A 12035-nucleotide genomic window follows, 5' to 3' on the forward strand; every position below is an offset into this window, starting at 1 on the left:
TGGGTGAGTGTTTTGTGAGGAGACATAGAGCAACATATCTTCAGCCCTACAACCAAGGGATAACTATTTTACGCATCATAGTCACGGCTGTGGGAGGGTTTTATGTGAAACCTGGCTCAATAACAATACATGCCAAGGTGATCTTAGTCAAGCTGTCAGTGACTTATGCGTAGCGTGTTAACTGCTAACTTGTTTGTTTGTGTTTAGTCAGTATTTTTTACATGCTTATTACAAGATGTTACCCAAAGTGCCTAAATATAATTTCAAAGTATTTATTTCACGAATGATGCACTTACATTAAAACTTGTATCCATCCAGGAGAAACGGATATTTCTTTCAAGTTATTATTTCGGATCATTTGGTATTTTAAAGCATTTTATAATTTAAAGCTTTTTTTAAAGAAAAACGCCCAAACAAAAGAAGAAACAAACACACACACACACACACACACACGCACACACACACACACGCACGCACACACGCACACACGCACACACGCACACGCACACGCACACGCACATACACGCACACACGCACACACGCACACACGCACACACACACGCACACACACACACACGCACACACGCACACACACACACGCACACACGCACACACGCACACACACATACACACACGCACACACACACACACGCACGCACACACACAAACACACACACACACACATTATGATCAGTTCCTTATTGTAACCTGCATGACATTAAGGTAAAACAAAGAGACAATATGCATAACGTACATGTAAAAGCCTGGATTTGTTATTCATGATCATGTGGACGCAGACCGTGAAATATGTGTGTATGAGGAAGCAAACGGTGGCTCTCTGACTGGCTTATCATCGTATCCCAATTAGGTAGACAGATGCTCATGATGTCAATCACTGGAATGTCTAGTCCAGACTGGTTTAATTGCTGGACCAGTGCGACAAACAAACAAAAGCACAAAAACCAGCGAAACTGAAGAGAACCCCACCCACCCCACATTAATTGTTATGAATTCACAGAATTACATATTTGTATTTCACCATGCAGTGCAAACGCTGTGTAGAATCCAATAGTCTGGTCGGTGATACGACTTCCGAGTCACGTGATCAAATGGTTATTGATCATCATTAACACACTTGGTTCCTGGTACCTCTCTCTCTCTCTCTCTCTCTATCGCTCTCTCTCTCTCTCTCTCTCTCTCTCTCGACGAGGTAGGCCTGCGCGAGCCTCACACACAATCGGAATGACGTCATCAAGTTTCACCCTGACAGGGATGGTGATTAATGGAGCTCGATGTAACAGCGTAAAGTGATCTGCCAAACTATAATACTTATTTACTGTTATAGTTCCTTGTTTTATCAATAGCTGTAATCAATCACACACACGTAGCTGCCTGTTATAGGTGTTGTTGACGTCAAGCAACGCTCCCTTGTTTCAGTGAGGACATCACTCTGCGGTTTTGGCTATGTCAGGGCGATCAAAAACACAATTACAACTATTGAAAAGTACAACATCCAGATTATTTTTAAAATTAAAAATATATAAGTGCTTAGAAGGTGATGAAACTGGCACAGGAAGCCCTGCACATGCTAGGCCGGTAGTAACATCCGTGTATTCTGCACGTATACACATAAGAATGTATTGTGACAGATATGAACATATTTCAAATAAAGACCAATGATCCCTACCATGGTGATCAGCCTTCAGTTGCTAGGGACCTATAGCCTGTTTTTCTATATGGTATTTTGTCTCCAGTGATTTACAGTTATAATTAATTAGTTATAAATTAAGAGCTATGATAATCTAGTAGTTTTACTCTCCTTCAATGGCGGTGTATTTTCTATAATTATTGATTGCAATATTGATCTAAATGAAATTGTTCTCGTCACAATATGGCTGCAATCATGCCGATGTGACGCTAAACATTAACCCACTCACTCAAATGAAGCTAAATGGACAGGACAGAGCTCAAGGCAGACACATCTGAACACACGGAGTGAACATGTGTGTCCCGATGAATAAAAATATTTGGTTTTACATCTCCGTGTTCCAGCAAAATTACGCGTCATATGTGCAGCCTTGCTCATTTGAGTGTATGTGTCTTCTGTGATTCTCACCATTCAAAACCGAAAAATTAAAAGACATCATTATCAAGTGTAGTTATTCACTGATCACGAGTGACGTAACTCTGGTAACAGAAAATTATGTTTAATGTAAGTTTTTATTTATAAGACTCTCACGTAAGTAATCTAGATATGGAAAAATGTTGTTGAGTTATTTCTATCGATTTTACAAATTTTCATTCTATATTATATATTATACAAACGGTACTGCAAATTTCCACTCTGTGAACAGTACGTTCACGATATATTACTTTTTCTGTTGACGGTACGTTTGTTTACTGTAATTCTGCTAAGAGTGTTGGAGTAGAATTAATCTCACTTGCTCGTGTTTACAGGATACAACAGCACATCAACGGGTAAGTATGTTCTTACAAGGGCTACAATGGTAGTTTCAAAGATTTTCCAAGAAAAATAGTTTTCAGGTAGTATAGTAAACACAGCATGAGATTAAGTCCCTATCAGAGAAAAACTTTTCAAAAATAACAAGTTATGATAATGGGAAGCCATAAGTGCAGGATCAATTGACGTCATATACCCGTGATGGTCCCGGGGCAGAATAGGCCTTCAGCAACCCATGCTTGCCATAAAAGGCGACTATGCTTGTCGTAAGAGGCGACTAACGGGATCGGGTGGTCAGGCTTGCTGACTTGGCTGGCGTATGTCATCGGTTCCCAATTGCGCAGATCTATGCTCATGTTGTTGATCACTGGATTGTCCGGACCAGGCTCGATTATTTACAGACCGCCGCCATATATCTGTAATATTGCTGAGTGCAGCGTAAAACTAAACTCACTCACTCACTCACTCTAGACGTCATAACGTCATCGACAGAAACACATCACGTCTAGAGTACGGTGTATGTCAAGAATGACAAAACACTTGTTCATCTAATAATGCGTTAGAGTTGGTAATGCGTTGCATTATGGGCCGTAAGTGATGACTTAGCGGACAAAGCACTAGCTCCTAAGGAAGGAGACGTATGCTGGTTTAATTTCACTGCACACGTTGCAGCAGTAACGGCGTAAAACCATATTCATATAGTGTCCCAAGTATCATAGAACACAATAGAGCTTGTTAATCTCCCCATACAGAATAGTATTAGAGACAGGCACAGTTACACAATTATAAGGCTCCTTGACAGGCTTCCTGATGTACATGTCATGTTCCCGTATATCAGGCAGACAGGCAGCACGTACTCTCTGTTCCTGGCTGTGATGAATTGAGTGACCAGGTCAAGGACACAGCAGTCCCTCCCCTTGGTCAGCGTATGTATCACTGGACATGTGATGCCATCGTAAATAAGGTTCTAAACGTTCCTTATAGCCGGATTTACTTTTTTAACACATGTTTATTTTAACACATTTTCGTTATCAATCATCGCCAAATTTGTGATTGTCTTGAAGTGGCTAGAACTGAAGTGGTTTTGGATACGACTACAGTAAGAGTCGCTGATCATTTGTTCAAGACACATTACAAAAATATTCTTTTAGGCAGCATGTTTACAGAACACTTTAATCTTTTTACACTAGAACTTTTTAATCTTTTTACAGTTTTTACAATAGAACTTTTTAATCTGTAAGCCTCAGTACTCAAGTCCACTGCTGATACAAAGCTGTTAAACCAAGGTTGTTATCGGGTGTACCCTAAACATGAAGTCGACCATTATAGGTCACGAAAATATGAAATATGAATTCCAGACTCACCAGCATCTCACGTTTTCAGAAACAATTTAAAATCACTCCGGTAACAGTCACAATTTGATTATAATATAACTGGCAATCAACTGTCCATTCGTGAAATATGATGTATAGTGTCAACAACAGACTTACATCAGAAAGTGGCTTTCGTTCAGTGATTCTGATATTGTCGCTTTCAGTTTTAACGAAAATGTAATCCGTGTTTTGTTTTCAGATGCGAAGTGACCATCAATACCGTACTGTATCCCTGCAGAGCCCGTTGGCAACAATTTTAAAGATTTTGGAGTACAGCAACGAAGCAGGAAGACCAAGTCCCTTGATACACAGTGTATCCTTGAAGAGAAATCCGATGACATGAATATTAAACAGTGAGAAAACCACAGGCACTTGCTCTTGTTTTTAACGCTGACTTCCGGGTGCGTCCTGATGACGTAGTGGAGTGTGTGTGGTTGAGCGTTTCACCTAATGTCCGCCTTCCGACCTGATTACACGGGACCGAAGGCCAGATTTTACTCAACTGAAAGACAGGCAAAGCAGTGTGAAACGCATGCTATGAGCGTATTTGCGCAATAGTGGCGACATATTGTTAACAGGTAACACGTACTTTCAAGGGGCGATAGGGTAGCCTGGTGGTTGAAGCGTTCGCCCGTCATGCCTAAAACCCGGGTTCAATTCTCCACGTGGGCAAAATATTTGAAGCCCATTTCTGGTGATGTTGCTGGAATATTGCTAAAGGCGGCGTAAACACAAATTCACTCACTCACTCACATCCTTTCAAGCACTTAGACTAATGCGAATGGGAGAAAGTGATATCACATCCATTATGACCCATTGGATTTTTAACTCACATATAATAAAATTCATTGTATCATTAAGGTTTTGCTTGTTGGAAATATCCAATATATGATGTCGCTTCTCTATTGGAATTTCAAGCAAAGGTAAAAAGGAAAATCAGAAGACGGAAACAAAAGAAGAATGAGATCCTATCATCAGTGGACTCAGTAAAACACGAACTGAACTTTACTTCCCTCAGAGCTGTAAACACACACAGTTCATACGACAAAGTAAGACTAGCAATGCTGACACAGCGTCTATTTAAAATTGTATAATATAGAGCGACAAAATGTTGTCAATTTAATATCCGATACATTTTAACTTTGAAGAAAACTTAATATCATGCTAAAAACGCATGGTATTTTGATGTACGGTGTTGGATGTACTTTCTTTCTCTGATCTTCAAAGTAATTACAATCAAAGAAGTTGTGAAATTCATCTCTAACATAATTCGAAACATACACTTTCTATTAAAATATGAATTTTGTACCATCTAATCTAAACAATAATAAAGCAGTTTTATGTTTATCAGGTAATTGTTGTGGGTAGAATTCAGCATCCTTGTTGTGTTTAATAGATTTATAGAATTTGCCCTACTTTCTGATCAGAGTGCCACTTCTGTATTAATCCACCACACTACTCTTTACCTTATGTTTAATCTACTTTACAGCATCTCCAAAGTGTTGAAAAATGCAGCATAGATAATCACCTACTGATACGGCGTTAAACAATATTCGGTTATTCGAAATGGTTGAGTGTCACAATACGAACATAAAACATATATTCCATTTGGATATTGTGCCGTGTTACTGTTGTACAACGAATGGTTTACCCTCCAGCGCGTCAAACGAAGAGGTAAATAGATATTGCTAAACGAGTGTCTGCCAGATACCGTTTATCTTACAAAGAGTTGTTTCGTCATTCTGGAACAACGAGTTGAAACATAAATGTTATCTGACAGACACGAGCATAGTAATCTGGTTATTAGACATAATAAAATCGCACCATATATGGTAGAATTGATTCAAATTTCCCATTTTCTCATCGTTGTTGTGCAACACTACACGAGACAACGTTAACGTTTGCGAAAGTGACGGCACTTGACCTTCCAATCATCACTCATCGCCTCCACAAAACAGCCACAAAGATCGTCGCGTCATCAAGGACATAATGATTATGCAAAGTAATCGAAGATAAGATCACAGAAAGGTGACACTCGTTGCAACACTCTAAAACGATGACGTTTCCATGCAAGTATAAATTGTTTGAGGGTCTGACGTTATCGTTATTGTTTGGTGGTTATCGTCATCGGACGATTGTTGTCAAGACTATTTGAACAACTGGAATCCGTACATGTGAAACTGTTTACGTTAAGCGTTCTTCCATGGACCAGACCCAAAACTGTTGAGTGTGCTTGGGTGTGACATTGCTGAGTTTTCGTTCACTATCGATCGGAGACTTTCCTTCTTCACAAAAGCTGGTGTTACAGAGTTGTCAGTATAAAATGTGAGTTGATTACATCCTGATTGTCATGAGGACATGGAATACCATAAAAGCAAAGACGTAAAGGTGTTTGACACTAGTAACAGGATTCTGTGGAAGCACAATGAACTTTAATCAGGAAAAGGTAGTCCATCATAATCTGACCCCTGGCCACATGGGTTTACACATGGTTGTAAAATAACCCTGATTATGTGTAATCTAACTTCACGGCATTGTCTACTGTTTTGTTCCGTTTACATATAGAGTGATTTTAAATTATCTGTTTGTGGCAAGATGAACGTTTTGTGTCCCACCACTGGTTAGCATGTGAAAAACGTCCTTCGTCAAAAAGTAAACGGAAGAAAACGTGGACTCATAGGGTATATCTTTCTGTTGCTTTCGTTGTGTCAGTGCCTACATAAGAACTCCTTAGTTACAAGTAAGTGGGTTTGCATCACATAGATTCATCAGTGCACTATTGCACGCTGGTAGAAAGCTGCTCAAAGCGAATGGCAGGAACACCTCTAAACAACAACAGCTACCGAAAGGTGTCGTCTACAAAATCAACTGCGACTGTAGCGAGGCATATATAGGTGAAACTTCCCGGCCCATAAACATCAGAATCAAAGAACACTCATCATCTACAACCAAATCAGATCGGAAATCTGCTGCATCCGACCACATCATCAAATGTCCCAATCACAGCATTATTTGGGACAATGTAGAGATATTATCTAAAAACCACAAGGACTTCACCCAAAGAAAACTGGCAGAAGCAGTTCAAATCAGGAGACACAAGCCCTCAATCAACAGAGATCAGGGATATCTCATCCCAACTGTATACAATGAACTGATAAAAATAACGGATTAGAGCTCACCAGCTACCATTACTAATTACCCTATCAGCCATGTATACTTTGTTATAGCTACAGTCACTATTGGCTTCCTCTTATTGTCTCATCATTACCACCACCCATTGTTGTTGTTGTTAATCCCCGCCTTTGATTCATACCTACATGTTGCTATTGCTTTATCCCTGTCCATGTATATAATTCTGTTCTGTGATGTATTACTCCACTCTTGCTTGACAACGGTATAAGGATCCATACCGAAACGTCGCATCATATGCAATAAAGAAGTTGTTATCCATAAAGAATCTTAAAGGACAGTAAAACAACAAGAGGATCACACATATAAGAGATATATGAACATCTATCACCTTTTAACTATAAAAGGCAATACAATATAAAACCAGGATATCGATCAGAACAACTGAAGGTAGATCACCTAGGGACCATCGGGACTTAGAGCATATTTGCTTCCTGTATGGGCCCTACCTGGATTTTCACCATCCCTTCAGTTGTTCTCGATTCAAACAGTTGCAGGATTAAATTTACTTTTAGTGTATTGGGACTTACCTACTCTCCCAGGAGGACAGTAATTTAATGATACTTAAAACCCCTTTGAGAATACATCCACTAACAACCTCAGTTACTTATTTTAAACTTCCAGTCATCAAATATTATCCACCTACCAAATACATCAGTCAAAATGTAGTGTTACCTGCATGGACCGAAACTGGATTTATATCTTTCTTTCAGCCGTTGGCGATTATATTCCAATTTAGTCAAACCGCGAGAGAACGTTCACCCTGCGATTTAAACCATGTGATATGAAATATGCCTTGAAAGAGATGTGGCTTACATACCCTCTTAGGGAGACAATAATATTACGCTTCGTCAACCACCCTTGAAGGTATTGCCACGTCAGTCAAAGTTATTTTACTCATTCTAACAAATTAATAGAAACGCAATATAGAAATTCAAAATGCATCACTTAAATCAATTTCCGTTAAATAAATTAAGATAAACTTTGTAATAAAGATCAGTTAACGTTTTTACACTCAAATATTTATCTCCCCAATGGAAAAATCAATTCGGTCAAGTAGGACTTGTTTGATCGTGACTCGCTTATCACAAACGATGCAAAATGGGGGAACCTCACCTGAGAGCATACACTAAGTGTATATCCTAAATGGCTAATACGTCTTATAATGACCTCCTCAGATCTGGACTGACAAACTAAGCAGCCATAACATATATAGATTATAGTTCATGTAATGTATTGATATCATATTCTTGGGTGCCCCACGTCTTCTACATCAGATCACGGACGTACGGGCTAATGACAGCTTTGAGTATGGAATGAGAAATTGTGTCACGTATTTGTTGAGTGATACTTTAGTTTGGACAGAAGAATACGCAAATGGTCAGTTGAACGTCGAATTCTGTTCATGACTATTTCTGGGAGTTGCAAGAACATTCCGAATGTAAACAGGAATGAAAGGAAAGAACCGTGTGACCGTTTCTTACAGTTTTTGAAATTTTGAGTGGTTTGGCAGTGTCCTTCTCTTGAAGTGTATAATGTATATTACTCTAATGTCTGCTTGAGACTAGGCCATCCAAATGTTGACACATCGTCATATGGGGCATTAAAAGATAATATAAGCAAGCAAACAAAGCACACAAAAATAAATCCATACCCAGAAAGATGCATGATCTGTTATTCTTGCTTTAAATATATGTATATGACACTACCAATGGTGACAATTTGAGACAAGTTTGTTTTGAATGAATGTCGTTGTTACCCATGATGAGTGGTAAAAGGTTCATATACAAGAAGCAACATGAACGCAAGCAAAGGATGAATGTAACAATACATTAAATAAAAAGCAATTTTAATTTCTAGAATGAAATATGTAGGTCACATTGGCAAACAAATAATAAACAAATAAATACATTCTTAAGACAGGATGCGACCTCACATGAATGACATGAAACGAAACGTGTACAGAAGCAGTTAGTGAGTTGGGTACTTAAAATGTTAATTATGATGTACGTGTGAAAATCCTTACTTCCCGCTGTTTCTACGTTTTCCTTTCCTGGATTCATCCATAACTCAAAATCAGCTGCTTCCGAAGTATTGTGGGACTCGGTCAGAACCCTGATCACACTGACAAAGTCCAGGTTCAGCATCGTAAAACCCTGTGCACTCGCCACCCATGCAGATGCCAGTTTTCTTTCTACATTAAGACATGTGTTCTCCGTAATGTTAACGTTTCCATGTAGCTTCATCAGGTTTGTTTGGTACATTAGTGAGGTGGTAACACAGGTCAAACTCAAGACAGTGATTAGGACACCCTTTATTTTGCCTGCCAATTGGTAAATGTCAAAACGGACTCAGGTACTTTTAGACATATAGTAGATGTGAATTGTTAATTTAATGCGTCATGTGATCGCAACAAGTGAGGTGCTTTACCGACACATGATCTGCTGCGACCTATTCATGACGCATTTGTATAAATTAACATTTTGATTCAAACGGATAAACTGACACACAGTTATGATATATGCTGTACTTTCTGTCATGAGAGCCGTCTGATGTCTGAATTCGTCAGTTAGACCATGTGGCACAGAATCTTTGATTTACTTTATCGGTTCGAATACGAACCTTTTTGTGAAACTGTTACTCATCAAACAATACGATTGGGGTAGGGTGGGTTTCCCTGAGTACAAAGAGTTGCCCGACTGACAATGTCGATTGTAATTATCATTATTCACTGAAATTACATTGAAAGGATAGAACGGCAATGTTTGATTGAGTCAGGTTTGATTTACACAATTTGTCGTTGCGATGCCGTTTACCTACATTCATATTCCAGTTTTCAAATACCGTGAGGTTTACCCTCCCTGATCATGAGGATCATAACCACAGTTTTCTTGGTGGGGCGGTAGCTGTTGACTTCCTTGATTTGTCTGACAACCAGGTGCAGTCCATTTCACAGATAAACGCCTGCTCTACGGAAACACCTGTCTGTTTAGACCGAGAAGGCCGGATTCTGAGCAGGTTTTGATCTGCAGATCTCAATGTCTTGCTCGGTTTGTGAGCTACAAGAGTTCTAGAAGGTATACAGAGATCTGTCCGTTAAGTGCCTTGTGGTCAAATGTGTGTAGTTTCAAAAGCTATTGTTTCTCTCACTGGAGACCTGTGTAGTTCATTCCACACACGTGTCATTTGCTCCTGTACCCAAGTGATCAGCCTGACTGTACTGTTTTGTATTCACTGTAGCTTATTCAAGCGTTGTCCTTGTGCTCGGTACGAAAGACTGTTGCGTGACGTGTTTATAATAGCTTTCCCAACCTCATCATAGTAGCATCTCCTCAACTAAACTAATAATTATCCATCAAGTCCTCAGTCGAAGCCATGTATTAGGAGCTTTATTCCTAAAGTCTCACTATAACATTCCTGTTGATTCGAGTGTCAGGTTTGTGTTCTTGCATTAACGAAAGCATTGTTGGGTTTAGTTTTTATTTATATTAACAGACTAATAGTTAATATGAATAACACTAAAAAGCCAATGAATATCTGGTTTTGCAGCTACAAATTAAACATGATATCCATCCCAGTACAACTTCCAAAATCCCAGACTACAAGCGTTGGTCCTTTATTTTCTGAGAATAAAATACTCGGACTATCACCTAGTCTTTAAAAATCATGTACATGTACAGCATTGTAAACCATACGTTTACGGGTCGGATGTCGGGGCGGAGGTAGTTGCATTATGACTGAAACGTATTTATGTGAGTCATTTCCTCGAAAGAATCATCTAGTTATGAGACAGGGGCACAGCTTATATCAAAATCATTTTCAAAAGAACCCCTATGAACACAAGAGCCTGGGGAGAAAAAGCTAACACTTTGCAGACATTTCACCCCATGGTTACAACGATTACACTACAGTCCTCAAAAACTCCTTTAGATTAAGAAGTCGATGGCAATATAATGAATGGCATCTTTGAAGTCTTGGGTTCACAAATACAATGGAAACTGGAACAGTCTATGGTAAAGTGGATTCTTGTGCCGTTTGTGTTGCTAGTTACTTAACTGGGTCACTGACCAAATTATGTGAGCTTCGTATGGCACATTCATTTTCTAGCATGCACGTATGAGGAGTATGGCACATTCATTTTCTAGCATGCACGTATGAGGAGAAATGCTGTCCTTTGGTGTAGTGTTACAAGTCAGTAGCCTTCTCTCACTTGTCACTCTGTCTAATAGCAAGGAAGGTTTAAACTTGCCGAATGATGTCACTATTTCTTCGATAGAGGACAGCAGGTTTTCAGTTATCAGACAGATGACACCCTTCCCTTGTCAGATTAATCCTAGGGTCAATCCTTTTGGTCAGAGGTAACAAATCGCCCGACCTCGCATCACTGAACAGACTGTGCACATGGTCTCTTATATCCAATAATCTCCAGTCATGGTTTTATCTAACAATATCCAAATATGTTTTTAATCCTTCAGTCCTACCCCTCCTGCTTTGACCTTCTATAAAACAAATGTACAGATTTAAACTGATGTCTGTCTGTCAGTTGGTGTGTCTCTGTTTCTGCAGCTCCCAATATCAGGCCAGCTGCTCTCTCTAGCCACACTCTCTCAGCAATTATATTTCGTTGTGAATTTAGAAACTAAAGGCGTCGTATTCCCTGACACGCAGAAGCAGATATGCATAAATTCCCTTTATGGAATGTCTTTTTTAATACTGTCTTAAGGGGTCCCGTACTCATATATTCCACTCAGGTCTCTTTTCAGTACGACCCGTGAAGATCCGAGTTAGAACTGATCTTCAATAACCAATGGTTGTATTAAAAGGCGATTAAGGGGATCGGGTGGTCAGGCTCGTTAACTTGGTTGACACATGTCATCCTATCCCAGTTGCGTAGATCGATCTACATGATGCTGATCAGTGGATTTACAGGCTGTCGTCATTAAGCTGAATTATATCTGGGTGCGGCGTAAAACTAAACCCGCTCACTCTTACTCTGTGTACACCGGTACTTC

This window comes from Haliotis asinina, chromosome 12 (genome assembly GCF_037392515.1).
Source record: "Haliotis asinina isolate JCU_RB_2024 chromosome 12, JCU_Hal_asi_v2, whole genome shotgun sequence".
In the NCBI taxonomy this organism is placed as follows: domain Eukaryota; kingdom Metazoa; phylum Mollusca; class Gastropoda; order Lepetellida; family Haliotidae; genus Haliotis; species Haliotis asinina.